The sequence below is a fragment of the Ailuropoda melanoleuca genome, chromosome 12, assembly GCF_002007445.2.
Source record: "Ailuropoda melanoleuca isolate Jingjing chromosome 12, ASM200744v2, whole genome shotgun sequence".
Lineage (NCBI taxonomy): Eukaryota > Metazoa > Chordata > Mammalia > Carnivora > Ursidae > Ailuropoda > Ailuropoda melanoleuca.
In genome coordinates this window covers 43324279-43339341 of record NC_048229.1, presented here as the reverse complement: position 1 = coordinate 43339341, position 15063 = coordinate 43324279, and the positions used below count along the sequence as shown (strand labels likewise).

Here is a 15063-nt window from a genome sequence, read left to right as displayed (position 1 = left end):
CCCCCGGGCGGCGGCTGCTGAGCGGGAGCCGGAGCCGGAGCGGCGCGGGCGGCGGCGCATCGATGCGCTGCGGGCTCGATTGCGTCTCCCTGGGCCAGCTCTTGGGCCGGGAATGGGGCGGGGCGGGGCTGGCTCCGGGCGCTGCCGGGCGGCAGTGGTGGGGGTGCGGGGGCGGCCGCCAGGCCCACGGTCCCCGAGGTGGCGCTGCTCCTGGGCGCGCCGGCTGGGGCCCGGGGACTCCCTTGGGCCCCGCGTCTGTTAGTCCCGGCGAGGGCCGGAGCCCTGCGCCCTGGGACTGGCTGCCTGAGCGTTCCGGGAGCTGCAAACCCCGGCCTCTTTCCTTCCTTTTTTCCTTCCTTCCTTCTTTACTTCCTTCCTTCCTTTTTTTTATGTTTCCTTTTCTTGTGTTTCTTTTCCCCTTTTCTTCTGCCCCCTCTGTATCTTTTTTTCTTTGTGATTGTTTATGCAAGTTTGTTTTAAAAGTTCACAGGCATGCTTTCTTTTCTTTTAGACAAGGAGACCGTGATCTCACCCAGACGGTAAGATCAAAAGTCTCCGCTCGCCCCCAGCCTGCGGGCTTGGGCTCGGTCCAGACGCCTCCTTGAATGCAGATGTGCTGCTGCCGTCCTCCCGGGCTATAAAGCCGCCTCCAGCGCCTTCGCGCGCGCAGGAGCACTCGGAGTTGCGGGGTGCGGACCCCGGGCGGTTGCGGGGGAGTCGGAATCAGGCTGCGGCTGGGCTCCTGGGCTGGTCTTGTGTGTGGCGGACTCGGGGGCGGGAGCGCGGCGAGCAGCTGGTGCCTGCGGCGGCAGAGGCTAGAGCGACTGCCCCTCCAGGCCCGGGAGAGGGAGACGCGGCCGTGGGGCGTGAAACGCTTCTTGCGAACGAGGAAACGGTGAGTTGGCAGACGCCGCCCGCGGCCTCTCGGTTCTGGTCGCGGCGCTGGGAGCCTCTTGCCTGGAGAAGGGTAGGCGCCGCGCGAGGTCAGCTACTGCCCGCCCCTGGCTCACCTTCCCAGCGCGGAGCGCCCACTTAAGCGCGCCGGCAGTGATGGGTGCACAGCGCTGGGCGCCGCGCACGGAAGGCTGAGAGTTTCGCCCTGGCTTATGCTCCCCCTCCTCCTCTCCTTCCCCGCTCTGCTCTCCAAACCTCGTTCCCTCCGCCCCCTCCCCCTGCGGGCCGCGGCCTGAGCTCCCGTCTCTGAGCCGCCCGCAGCCACCGCCCGATTGCTACCTCGCCCTCCCCCGCTCAGGCGCCGCGCGCGGTGTGATCCGCCCTAACATCTGTCCGTCCAACCATTGGCGCATCCATCAGTGTCAATGAGCTGCACATCGCAGCGACAGCCCGTCACGCGCAACACGGGCTATGCGGAGTGCATACTGCGACCGCGCTGCCTTGCCCGGACACTCAAACAGGGTTCTGGCCCAGCGTGGCACAGCTTGGAACCCTGATCTCTACGGTGTTCTTTTAACCATACGCACCCCCTTTAGTATCAAGACCTCAAAACGGGAGCAGTCTTGCAGACCGTTCTAGGAATGGGACAGATGGAGAGGGACACTGTCGATCTAGTTCTTGCAATTCCAAGTTCTCTTTGCCCCTTTTCTGTGTACTGGGTGTGGCATAGGAGAAAAGGAAGGGAGGCTTCCCAAATCGGCACCGAGCACAGTAGCTACCTTAATGCAGGGGTTTAAATACGCTTCAGCTGGGGCGAATCTGGGGCAGATCTTAGCCAGAAGGTCTCAAGCTAAAACTTTGTCAGGCCCCACCTGGCTGCTGCCTCACAGGGCCTGACAGTGAGGAGCGAGAGAGGGCGAAGAAAACGCGGATCCCAGGCAAAAAACGGGGACTCGATGGAGGGAGAACTGGTGCCCGGGTAGGAGCAAATCTGCAATTCACATGTTATTTACAGAGCGAGAAAGGGCAGGGCCATATGTTTGAGAAGCCAGAGCTTTGCGGGTAGTTCCCCGCGCCATTCTCCCAAGAATGCGGACATCCGCTGTGGTTGCAAGTTCCCCTGCTTTTCTTCTTGCTTTCCCCACCCCTACTCCCCCACCCCACCGTCCAGAGGACAAATATCTTCATATATGCGCCTGATCAGTTTGGCCAGGCCAAAGGGTCTGTCTTGCCCCCCCCCCCCAAGAAGCTCAGGGGAAGGGCGCACGGAGGACTTACTCCTCGACATCTGCGGGGTGGCAGTACCCGGCATTTTACCTGACTTTATTCCTACTGCAAATATTTCTGTCGGGGTGTCTGTAAGTTCTGCCCCCTCAAGAGTCGACTACAGGAGCGGGTCAAAACCTGTGCTTGTCTTCGTTCCGCGAGTCGCGAGTCAGAAGGGGTGCAGGAGCCGCTCGCCGGGAGCCCAGGTCTGCGCGGTTGCGGAGGAGGCCAGAGACGGCCACAGCGGCGCACACAGGGGCTCCTTCCTGCGGGAAGGAAGGACCGCGCTCCAGCGTGCGGCCAAACCGTTTTCAAGCGAGACTAGAGGGCGGGAAAGCCGGCGCCCGGCGGAGGAGCTAGAATTCTGCAGAAGGTGACACTGTGTAGCAATCTTTCTGCCCCACTCTGAGGAGTTGCAGATACCTGTGAAAAGCAACAGCAGGCTTCCGCTCCCGCGCAGGCACCTGGTAACTTAGCCCAGTGAGTCACGCAAAAAGTAACCCCCTAGGCCAGTTAGAAGCTCCCACTTTTGGGAGGTGCCTCTTTCCTGGGATTTTTTTAAAATTCCTAAACACAAAAGGATAAGTGGGTTGAGGAGCAGTGGAGCGACACATCGAAATGCCCGTAGGAGAAACTGATGGCTTGCATTGCGGCCAGGTGGCTCACTCCGCAGCGGGGTGGCCACGTTTATGAGCCCAGAAAATTTCCAGGAGCCATGAAGACAATTCCTGAGCCCCAGGACTGCGACTTGGGCCCAGGGGTACCCTGCTCCTCCGCGGAGGTGTGCTGAGCCGCATTCCGAGCAAATGCTCCCAAATGCCAGTTTTTCAGGTCAGGGGTTAGAAATGTGACTCCAGCCTTTTGAGCTCTGAGAGCTGCAGGCCTTAGTCCCCCGGGCCTACCCGCGTGGGTCTGTGCCCCGCGAGAGCCTTCGTGCACTTGGCCAACCCCAGCCCCACCCAGGCGAATTCGGAAGAAAAAAAAGGTCAAACGCAGGCGTGGCTGGTAACAAGTGCGCAGTGGAGGAGCAGGGAGCTGGCCTGGGAACACACCCCTTAAGAGTAAGGAGGTAGGAGGTGGGGAAGCAGCAGTCAGGTCACCGCCGGGAGGCAGCCAAGATTGTGTTCAAGGTGCAAATGAGGCCAGTGGGTGACAGTCCGCCTCACCCGAGGAAGGCCAATGTATGTCCTCATTTGGGATGGCCACGGAGGGAAATGATCCAGGAAAGAAGGTGTCCTTGAAGCTGTCAGTTCAGGGCAGATAGCCAGGGTAGTCCAAGGTCCCAGGAACTTCGGGGCCGAAACCCAGGCCATAAAGAGGGGTTCTCTGTGCCCTGGGGGAAGAACGGGCCACCTGGAGGAACAGGGCACGCTGGGTGGAACACGCATGGAGCCTACATCCCCATTTCATGGTGCAAAGGCATCAGGCCCACTGGAGGGCCTTTGTGGAGCCCACTGACTGCCCAGCAATGCCGAGAGAGGTGGTACCAAGTGCTTTCCCTACCTGTGCCCGCCTGGATTGCTGGCCTCCGGGCTGCCCCCTTACACACTCTTCCTCACACTACTGTCTGGGCTAGATAAAGGAAGTCCCCGTGATGCCCAGCAGCTGCCTGCCTCCACCTGCACACCTCAACCAGGATCTGAGCCCAGGACCTCAGCCCCTGCCTAAGCGCCAGAGATTTGGACCCTGGGGCCCGGCCCTCGCCAGGCGATAAATTGTTTGCTAAAAGTGCATTTACACAGCAGCAAAGTTTGTCTCTCTTTTTCCAGTAGCTTTATTTTAACGAACCAGATGTTTTGTCTGTAAATTCTCCCAAGAACTTTTACAGTTTTGATGTGAAATAAACCTTTGAAAATCAGAGCAGTATATTAATGCCACTTCTGTGGGGCCTTGGGGGGGCTGCATCAGGCGTGCGGGGATGTGAGCTGGGGTGGAACTATGAGGGGGGCCAGATCAAGCTTTGAGGAAAAGTAGGAGACAGCTGTTTCCCAAGGTCAGTTGGTGTTGGGGCATGAAGCACCTCCCCGCACAACACACACAGGTGTACCCATGCTCTCCCACCCCTTCCCCTCCCCACCTTTACAACTTTGTAAATTTGCTGTAGCTGGGAGCACAGTGCTCTGGCCCAATTTTGCCATCTGTGCCCACTGCATCCCCCACCATTCCCACGAGGACCACTGGACTCCAAGGCCTGTGGTCCTCCCTGGCCAGGCATGATGTCCCTGGTCTTTTGGAGGAGGGGCAGAGCAAGGGGGCCCCAGCAGACCCTGAACTTCCAGCATGACTGGACCTAGAGAACGTTGGATGGAAACTGACCTGGCCAAGCCACTTAGGAAGCAAGGGCCGGCAGGTCTCCCTCCTCAATGCCTCCTTTTTATGGACTAGAAATTTCCAGGCAGTTATAAACTTGTTAAAACAAAAAGAAAACTATATACCTAACAAGGTGGGAGGGAACACGGTTATCTGAGAGGAACCAGGTCCTACATACCCATCTCCTGGTTGGGTGATTCCTAGGGAACACTTTTCTCCAGTTTCCTAAGACAGGCTGGGAATCACACCCCCCACCCCCCAGCTTGCCTGTGCTCTCGGTCTAGCATCTTCAGATTTGGAGAGTTTAATTTTGGCCTCACTCCCCTTTTTTCTGTAATTATTTTTCGAGCTCAATCATCTACAGAACTTTCAAAAAACTTTTTTAGGAGACCTAAGGTTTAATAAAGAAAATAAGTCTTTGTGTTTCAATCTAAGGAGGACATATACACATTAAGTCTACTTCCGAGGGAGCAATGACTGGCGAAACGCCCTTCGGTCCAATCTCACCCGCCTACTTTGACTTGCGCGGGGAATTTCCCGAATTACTCGCTGCGGAGTAGCATGAAATGGATTTTTGGGAACCACTGGGCGGAGCTTTAAAAAAACAGAAACAAAAAACTACCCTGGAGCCGGGGCGCAGCCCGCGGTGGGGCTCACCCCTGGCTGGAAGGGAGCAGCACTTTGCTAGCTAGGAAGAAGTGCCCATCTCTTCCCGCGCCGATGCAAGAGCTGCCCGGCGGGAGTCGTGTATCTGAATCAATGCGTGGGCAGCCCAAAGCGAGGCTGTGTTTGGCTCCTAGGCAGGAACCCTGGAGGAGGAGGACGAGGAGGAGGTCTCAGATATCAAACCACCCCTTTGCAGACTAGATAGCCCAGCTTTGCATGCCTGGTGACCTCATTAACTAGCCAGAGAATTTGCAAGATGAGGGAGAATCTCATTTCCTTTTCTCTTTCCCTATATCGCTTTTCTTTTCTGTCGTACACATTAGGGTTTTGTGTTCCTCCCCGAATTTACAAACGGGAAAGATGGAGGGCAATTCTCAGTAGGGCAGGTACAAGAGAGAGGAGCATTGGGCTGGGTCTTCGTTCTTTCTCATTTTTTATTTCTTGAAGCTTGGTGCATATCAAGGGTATATCCAGAATAGCAGAGCCAGAGTTCTTTGGGACAAGGTTGTGGGAAGGGTCAGATTCTTTGTATGCAGGTAGTCTCTGACCTCAGAGGCTCTGACAGCTCCAAGATTTTCCTCCTCTGCAGAGAAGCTCTGAATTCTTCCTTCTGTCTTCCTCTTTCTGTCACTTCTCTTTCCCCCATCACTTTCATCGCCTTTCCTCCTTCCTCCTCCTTTCTCCGGCTGCTTTTTGTGTTTCCTTTTCTATCAGCCCCTCCCCAACCCCCACAAGAATTCGCAAAAGTTCTCTATTTCGGGTCTACCAAGCGCTCACCCCAGAGGTCGAGTCCTCCTCTCTGTGGCAAGGCAGGGGCGGCCACCCGACGCACAGCTGGCAAGGCAGCAAGACAGTTTGTAGTCGCTGCAGCTTTTTAGGGGGGAGCGGGGGGAGGTCAGAAATAGGTTGACACTTGGTTTAAAATAAAAGAACATCTTAAGAAGTTTCAAAGCTGCCAATAAAACCCTTTAAGTGGCTTGTGATTCAGTGCCTGGAGTTGCGACGATGGCATTGGTAAATGACTCCAATGCGCAAAGAAAAATATTACAAATGCCGCTGTCTTGGCCACCAATCGGGCGCCGCTCTCCCGCGCGGGCGGTGGCTCCTTTCCGGCGCGGAGGGCACCCACATTTGCATGATAAATTGACCAGACTGGCGGCAGCCAATGAAATATTCAAATTAGGCCGGGGGGTTAGGGGTGGAGTCCCTGAGGCTCCCCCTGGAGCCCGCGGCGGGAGCGCTCAGTGCCACCTCTCCGTCAGCGCCCTCTAGAGGCGGGCTATCTGGGGCGGTCGCTCCAGCCCCAGAGATGATGAGTAGGGAGGGAGTGGGGACAGGGAGGTTGTGGGTTCAGGGTGCTCTCAGAGCTGGCCTCGTGGACTAGGTGCTCTGTGGTCTCTGCGTGCATCTTGCACTTGGATGTGTTGGTGGATTGCAGAGGCGGGTGGTGACCTCTGAAGAAGGGGCTTAAGAAGAGCTCTAGCCCCTTCACTCCAACTCCCCTTTCCTAGCTCTCCTAACCCAGCTAAAAGTTAAAAGAACATGGTTGCTCCATGGGCATAGCTTCAAGACGAGACCCTTGTCCACCCAAGTCCACGATACTTTCCCCAAAGCCCTGCAGTACTGAAATTCTGGAGCTGGACATACTCAACTCGCCCTGAGCAGAAACCTGTGTGCCCACGCAGGCTCCAAAGTCCAGGGCACTGGGCTCTAGGACTAGGTTGGGGCACTGCAAAGCCTGCACCCTGCCTGGGGCCGCAGACCTCAGCTAGGCTGTGGGAACGTGGCTCCTGGGAAAAGCAGGCAGTGTTAGTATGCTGACAAGGGCCCTCAGCAGGCAGAGCTCCTCCCCTGGGAAAACATGTCCTGGAGAAAGTGCCCGGACCTCCAGGCAGGAGCTCCTATGAATGTGCAAAGGCATGCCAGGAGGGATGTGTGCATAGGTTGTAGATGCCCAGGCGGAGGGGTGTGGAAATCTGTGTGCGTGTGCGTGCAAGTGCACATAGGAGAGATGGGCTCTGCGACTGCGCTAACCTCTGGCTGTGCAGGAACCCAGGACTCCACAGGCACCAGGTGAGCTGACCTCCTGGCCTGGCTCCTCCTTGTGGCACAAGACTTAGCAGGGGGCTTTGCACAAACTACTGGTTTGGCTTCTGCCAAGGACCAAGGGATATCCCTTGTCCCCTGAGCATCTCTCCCCTCCCCCTAATCCCATAACCCACCCTGTGCCATGTACCCTGGGGCTTAGCTGCCCCACCCCTGCAGCCTTATTTTTATTTTATTTTTTATTTTATTTTATTTTATTTTATTTTATTTTATTTTATTTTATTTTATTTTATTTTTTGATGTAAATTTCGATGATTCATTGGTTGCGTATAACACCCAGTGCAGCCTTATTTTTAAAGTACGGAGTTTTTAGTAGTTCAATTGTCTTTCCCTGGTGTGGCCTGGTGAGAATGTTGTTCCATTTCCATCTTAACAGGACTTAGACTAGGGTCCCCGCCAAAAACTACTCCAGGCAGGTGCTTGATCTCTGCCCTTCCTCCCAGCCAAAAGATGGTCGGGCTGAAGGGAAGTCTGAGTTCCTGCCCAAAGAGCCTTCTAGCTATCTCTCCAGGATACACTCAGCTCAGGCAGTCCTCCGCAGGGGGTGAGGGGGTATGGGGGTAAGGGCGATGGTGGGGAGACGGTGGGGGGGGCAAGTAGTGTCCTCAGAGCCTGGCCCCAGGCTGGCCAACTAACATTTGTAAATGCACATAGGGAAAAAAAATAGTAGCTACTGAACACACATTTGAGAGACACCAGATTTTGACTTTTGATCACCTTAAAGATGTTACAAATATTTTCAAAATATATTGCCCAAATAAGGAGATTGAATTGTTAAGAAGCCTTTTGCATCATTTAAGGTTTTTCAGGAATGTTTTTGCTAAAGAGAAGGTTCTTACTGGGAATGCACTGGAGAATAGCTGGTGACTGGTGACCGGTGACAGGCTAGGTTCAGGTATAAAAAGGGCGTCCCTGCTTCCAAGAGAATCTTCAACCCCAGCCCACTTGAATGCCTGGGGATGAGGTTCCCACCTGGAGAAAGCCTGTTGCCCCCAACAGTGAGTGCAGGCACAGGAGGGGAGCAGACCCTCCCAGAGGTCTGGCTTACCTTGCAGGACAAGGAGGCCTCCCCCACCCCCACTCCAACCCACAAATCCTCCTTGCTCCTCCTCAGGCCTCACCTGTCGGCCAGGACAAATGAGACTTGAAAATGGGCCAGAGTCATTCTCCAACAGTGAAATTTGTCAAGGAGTCACTCCCGTCTCAAATGTCCAGAAAAGCTAGCAGCTGCCTCTCGAGGATGGCGCTATCTAGGGCACGTCACGTCGTTGAGAGTCAAGAAGGTGGACAGTTAAGGTGAGAAAGTAGAGAGCTGGCTCTCCAGCCCAGCACCTGGTCTTACCTGACGTGGAGGGGTCACCAGGAATGAGGGAGCAAAGGCGGCAGGAAGGAATGAGGGAGAGCGAGGAGCTGGTGTCGCTTAGGAGAGAAGTCGCAGCTGGCATGACAGAAGGGTCAAGGACACGGTGATGGGTATGAGGTGGGTGTGCACGGGTGCACTTGGCAAGTGAATGAGACTTCTGACCCTGTGATGCAGGGCCTGGGCACGTGACCCGTAACCCTTTAAGTGCCCTCAGGCAGATCACTCCCCCCACCCCTCATTCAGCCTCATCTCTGTCATCTCTAAATGGGTGTCGCTCTATCTTAAGCACTGAGTAGGGACTCAGGGAGGAAAAATCCAATCAAAGTTGGAGATGCTCTTTGAAACCTTTGCCTCATTGTGTGCATTCTGGGAGCTTTCAGGGTCAGACAGGGGTTTGAAGGAGGCAAGGTGTTACTAGCTGTGTGTGCCCCTGGGCAAGTCACAGGAGAGCTAGCCGCCCAGGTCCCAGTGAGGCTCACCGGGGCTGATGCATGTGGGCCCTCGGTAAAGAACTCAAGGTAGTTGGAAGATAAATGGCAGCCCCTCCTCCAGCCACTGTGAGAAGGGTAGCCGCAGGGTCAGACGGCCCTAAAGACAGGCTTCTAAATGGGGTGAGATTGGATGCACCCCCAGGATACAAGCAGGTGCTTGGACAGGGGCAAAAAGAAAGGAAGAGGGGAGTTGCTAGAGGCAGAGCCATGCCCAGGCCTCCTGACTTCCTGGGAAGGGTGAACATTTGCAGGGCGAATAAGGCAGATTCCTCCAGCTTTTTCCAGGAGCTAATTAAAAGAAGGGGTATGGTGAAGAGCCTCACTGATATTTCTATTTTCCCTGTTAGTAGTGACTGGAATGTGCACCATCCAGGTCAGATGGAAAGTAGAAGCCTGGAAGATCTGACACTCTCATTGATTTGCTCTCTGCCATCACTACTCACGAGAGGAAGAAATGTGACTTCAAAATTGCAATTAGGAACCAGCCCGCTAAGGGTTCCTTGCGCGAGCTCCCCTGCTGTGCTGATCACAGGCCTGCCTCTTCTCACTTCCTGAGGAAGTAGGTTCATTCATAGTTTTCAATGAAGCAGGCAATGCAAATATGTCATGCCCCCTCCCCCCAAGAGTGCTCATACCTGCTGGTCCAGCACCTTCCTCTCCTTTCGGTCAGGTCTTTGAAAGCATGGCAATTTTCCCAATGTTTTAAAAGTATTAACTCCCTTTCAAACATTCTTTAACCTTTAATGTTTTGTAACTTGATGAAAAGGTCATTTTGTTCTGAAGATGCAGCTGTTCCATAATTGTTCAGCTATCAGAGTGAATTCCATCCAAATCCCGAATTCTTTAATGGGATCCAAACCACCACGCACAGGCCTGTGCGCACATATGCACACACTCACAGCAAACGTAGATTGGCACTTCCCAATAGACTTCTATGTGTATGTCCATATACGTGTATATATTTAAATATTCGTGTCTGTGCACACACATATACTCACAGGGACTTGGAGTAGGATTACTATATTCCCCCCCCTTCTCCATGAGGGATACATTCCAAGACCCGGGGAGACATTCCTACCGTGGATGTCGGAAACTGAATGGTAACAGACCCTATGATTTTCCGTATACATTCGCACTCAGGATGCAGTTCAATTTGTCAGTTAGGTATAGTGAGAGATTAACAGCAGTAACTAATAATAAAATAGAGCAATTCTAACAATATAGTGTCTTACAAGTTGTTTGAGTGTGGTCTCTCTCTGTCTCTCAAAGCGTCTGATTGTGCTGCCCTCACCTCTCTTCTGGTGATGATGTGAGATGATAAAGTGACCCCGTGATGAGATGAAGTGGGCATTGTGACGGAGCATTTGCGACTAGGGGCTTCCTGTCCCTACATCAGCAGGATCAACTGCTTCAGGAACATGCTTGACCTCGAATAACTGAAACCACAGAAAGCAGAACCGCGGATAAGGGGGCTTCTCTAATATCTCTAGTATTTTCGCAGAATGACTTCTCTGCAGGAAAATCTCTATAAAACTTACTTTTTTTTGGAATGCAAAGGTGAGCTACACATTCAATAGTAATCATTTGTTATGCGCTGCAGTTGTTACCCATTTCTTAAAAAAGGCTGAGTGGATTTCTAATTTAACAAGTCACCGCTGTCCCTGCAATAAATGCCCCCAGAGGCCTGGAAGAATTGAGATGTTTTTCCATCTGTCTCCTTACACAGTATCAGCTTCTGTGGTCCTGGGTTCCAGTAGCTCTCCCTGCCTCTTCTCTCTTTCTGAGCTGATGTATTCTTGGAAGCAGACTTCTGAGCTTGCTAGAATTACATTTAAAAGGGAGTTAAGAGACTCAAGAAGACCTGGAGAGTATTTTCTGCAAGGAAACTGCGTGAGGTTTACGCCTGGACCCCACAGTATGTATTTTCCTGACTCAAGAGAGTGTGGTCTCCTGCCCTTCTGGTTCTGATGGTTGAAGACGTCTGTCTTCTAAGAAGGTAGACCTCCAGGTAAATCAGAAGGCGCTGGATAGAACAGCTCGCCTAAGATCCGATCTAGAGTGTAATGAATCAGTAAGAGCACTCCGTAAGATTAATACTCATATTAAACTTAAGAGGGGGGATTGATACTGGACAAAGAATGTGATGTTTCCTTAAAAGCAAATACTTCTTTTTTTTTTTTTTATAAAGATTTTATTTATTTATTTGACAGAGACAGCCAGCGAGAGAGGGAACACAGCAGGGGAGTGGGAGAGGAAGAAGCAGGCTCCCAGCGGAGGAGCCTGATGTGGGGCTCGATCCCATAACACCAGGATCACGCCCTGAGCCCAAGGCAGACGCTTAAGGACTGTGCTACCCAGGCACCCCTAAAAGCAAATACTTCTAAGAGGCCTCTGGCTGGGGTTCATGGTAATGAAGTACAGTAAAGCTTAGAACCATCTAGGTAGTCTCTCTCTGGGGCCAGTCCTCCAGAATTCCTCACTCAGAATCACTCATTCCATAGAGATGGCACCAGACTGCTGCTTTCTGGCATTTCTCTGGAATCTGATTTTTTTTTTTTTTAACTTCTGGTGTCTCTGTGTGTGAGATATGTTACACATGCAAAAGATTGTAAATCGCGTGTATGGTTTCAACAATATTATAAAGCCAAACACTGGGTAACCAGTGCTCTATCACTAGAAGCCCCCCCCAACATCTCCCAATCAGAACCCTGTTTCCTGGAGGCTACTGCCAAGTTGACTTCTGCAGCGATCACTTTATTGGCTTGCTTTGTGGTTTTAGCACTCAGGGGCACATCGCGGTGCCTGCTTTTCGGCTTTCCACAAGCAAAGTCCTATTGGATGAATTATTTTGTGTCGTGTTTCTTTCACTCAGCATGATAGCCGTGAGACTTAGCTTGTGGAGGCGTACCGTTGGTCATTTTCAAAGCTGTAGACCATGAGTATATTGCAATGGAGTAAGTTTATTTTTTTTTATTTTTATTTTTTTGCAGTTGTTTTGCTATTATGAAAAACGCCACTGTGAGCACACTCATGTGTTGTGCACACGCGTGGAAGAGCCCGTCCATGATACGTATATGGGAAGTGACGTTGCTCGGTCATCCGGCGTGGAGATCTACAACTCCAACTGTTCTCCAAAGAGATGATGTCACTTTTCACTCCCGGAAGCTATTTTTAAGTCTTTCCATTGTTCTAGCTCCTTGTCAGTCTATGATATTATTAGCTTTTCCCCCCCTCGTTTTTCATGCTTCCTAATCTAGGGATTGTGGTTGCTGTCTCCCTGTGTTTAGCTTGCGTCCCCATGAATGCCAAAGAGATTGAGCACTTGGTATGTGTGTGGTCCCTTGGATTTCCTTTTCGTGAGGACCCTGTCCGAGTCCTTTTCCCGTTTTCTGTTGGAGGTACGTGTCCTGTTGTTTCACAGATGTTGTTTCAAGTTGCTTCGTCACCTGAAATGGTTCAAGGAGATCCCTAAGTGCACTCCTGAGGATGCTTTAGTCGGCAGGTGATATAGCCGCCGACTCACACTGGCTTAAGGAAATTGTCTAGTGGTGAATTCTGGCTCGAATATACAAGCAGAAACCCGTTTGCTCCGCCCTCTGACCCCTCAGCTCTGTGTTCTCAGCGTCCCCTCATCCTCAGTGGTCTCGTGATTTCAAGAGAGCCTCAAATGGTGAGTAGGACATCTTGCTTCTTTGTCCACATCCAGCAGAAAAGAGAATCAGAAACTTCTCACTGATCCACGTGATCTCCATCCTTCCTTTCAGTTTTCAGCGCTCCATTCTGCGGACCGGTCGCGGTCACCAGGGAATGCCATGCCTTGACCGGGTTCATGAGCATCCCTTGCAGGAGAAGATGATAAAGGATGGGGGGGGAGGGTCACCCTCAAATGGCCAACACATTGACTACCAAGGCTGCAGGTTTCTAAAACTCATTTTTTAAATTTTCATAGAGAAAAATTCGCTCTTTCAGTATACAGGTCTCTGAGTCTTGACAAATTTATAGTCATGGAACCACCACCACAACTAACGTTTGGAATGGCTCCATCACCCTGAAACACGACCTTACTGTTCTTTTGTAGTCCGCGGTCCTCCTGCCCTTCACTCCCCCATCCCCCACTCTTGGAAGCACTGATCCGTCCTTCCTCCCTATAGTTTTGCCTTTTCCAAAATGTGATATAAATGGAATTATACAGGATGTCACCTTTGAGTCTGCCTTATTCACTTAATATAATGAATTTGAGATTGACTGACCCATATGTGGAGCGTATCTGTATTTTGTATAGAGGTCCCACTGTGTGTTTTTGCACCCACAGCCGAAGGGCAACTGAGTTGTTTCTAGTTTGGGGGTGATAATGAATAAAGCTGCCCGAAACAGGGACACACAGGTTTTGCGTGAACATATGTTTCCATTTCTCCTGGGTCTCAACTCCCAGAAGTGGGATCGCTGAATGCTGGGTCGTGTGTTAAGAGTATGTTTCACTCTCTCAGAAGCTGCCAAACTGTTTTCCAAGGTGGCTGTATCAGTTTGCAGCCCCACCAGCAAGGACTGAGAGTTCTTTCGCTTCTAAAGAGGTTTTAATGGGCATGGAAGTGTTTTGCGGAGAGTGAGGGCGCTACACAGGGCACCGACGTGGGGGCGTTCAGAGCTGTGATTTCCAAACTCTCTGCTCCTGTAGGCTCCTCGCGCATCCTGCTGTGTGCCGACGGGACGTTTCTATTTCCAGGGCGTTTGCTTCTCTGAAGGGAGACAGGGAAGCATCATTCTACCCATCTTACAAATGAGCGCATAGCACAGCCTCTCTCTCTTGATCCAGCCTGGCTTTAGCTAGTATCATCAGGAGCAAGATTCCATGGCTTCAGGTTTTATTCCAAAACCCACAAAGCAAAATGAAGTACGGGCATCTGGAGCATTGTGATGCTGTGTGGCAAGAAGGAGGCAAAGGAACCCATCCAAATGCGCAATCGGAATGTCAGAGCTGGCAAGGGATGTGAGCAACTCTCACTTCAGATGCAGGAACCTATCACACATCTGGGTCCCTAAGCCCGGGACTACGCCTCCCGGATGCAGGGCAGGGTCCCACCAAAGGGGAGCTGGAACAGGCTTATGAGTCAGGGTCCCTGTGTGCTCAGGAGCAGGGATCAGGCTGACCTGCTGGGGAGCTGGGGCCGTAGCCCCTGCTTACAGCCCCCACACCTCCTCTTCTTTCATCTGAGTGCCCATCTCGAAGGCACCTTCACATTCCAAACGTCCTGAGAATATGTTTAATTAGAACTTGGCCATACAGCCTTTTAAAATAAAACAGAAGGGACCAGCTAATTATATCGCTCAGCATTCTGTGGCAAACATATATTTTTTTAATAAAACACTTTCCTAACCAGAGTAATCCCTGGAGATGCAAATCCTCATTTATAAGAAGTTTCCCAAAGGGAGTTTAGGAGAAGATGCCCTTATAAAGGAAAGAGACAAAGAAAGTGGGGAAATGTCTTCAAAGAGCTTTTAAAAGCTACACTCATTCTAAGGTTGAGCTATTTTAAAGATGCAAATTTTTATTTCAAATGTCTTATAATTCTTCCCAGTATTTTTGATAATTTATATCCCTTCCCCCCCTTGGATTATTACCCCAAATGCCCATATTTCTCCTTCTGGTATTTTTCATAAGCACAATATTTAAATAAACAAGTGATTTTCTCAAAATGCTCTTTATTCCTGCTGGTTCTCCCCTCCTCTCTCTCTGTGACTAACCCCCTGACCCCTTGTGCTGGCATCCCGGTGTAATGCAGGGGGTGGGGCAGGGGGTGGCGTCCTTCCCCACAGCCTCTGCAGCCCAGGAGGGAAGGGGAGGGCTTAGCCCCTCTGGCAGAGAGGCTCTGGAAGTGGTGGGCTGAGGATCCTTTGCATTAACGAGGCTGACAGCCCCAGTGGGTTCTAGAATGAGAGTACGGCTAACGTGCTCGGGGGTTACTCCGT

The 15063-nt window shown here is 52.0% G+C and overlaps 1 long non-coding RNA gene across 2 annotated transcripts; it reads left to right on the top strand.

The window, feature by feature from the left end:
- The first annotated feature begins 29 nt into the window (after positions 1–29).
- LOC109489111 lies at positions 30–14697 on the top strand. Of its 2 annotated transcripts, XR_004619101.1 has the most exons (5): positions 30–895; positions 8357–8538; positions 9444–9655; positions 10366–10653; positions 12087–14697. It is a non-coding gene; the product is annotated as an uncharacterized LOC109489111 (long non-coding RNA). The 2 variants fall into 2 exon arrangements; XR_004619102.1 differs by lacking the exon at positions 8357–8538.
- The last annotated feature ends 366 nt before the right edge of the window (positions 14698–15063 follow it).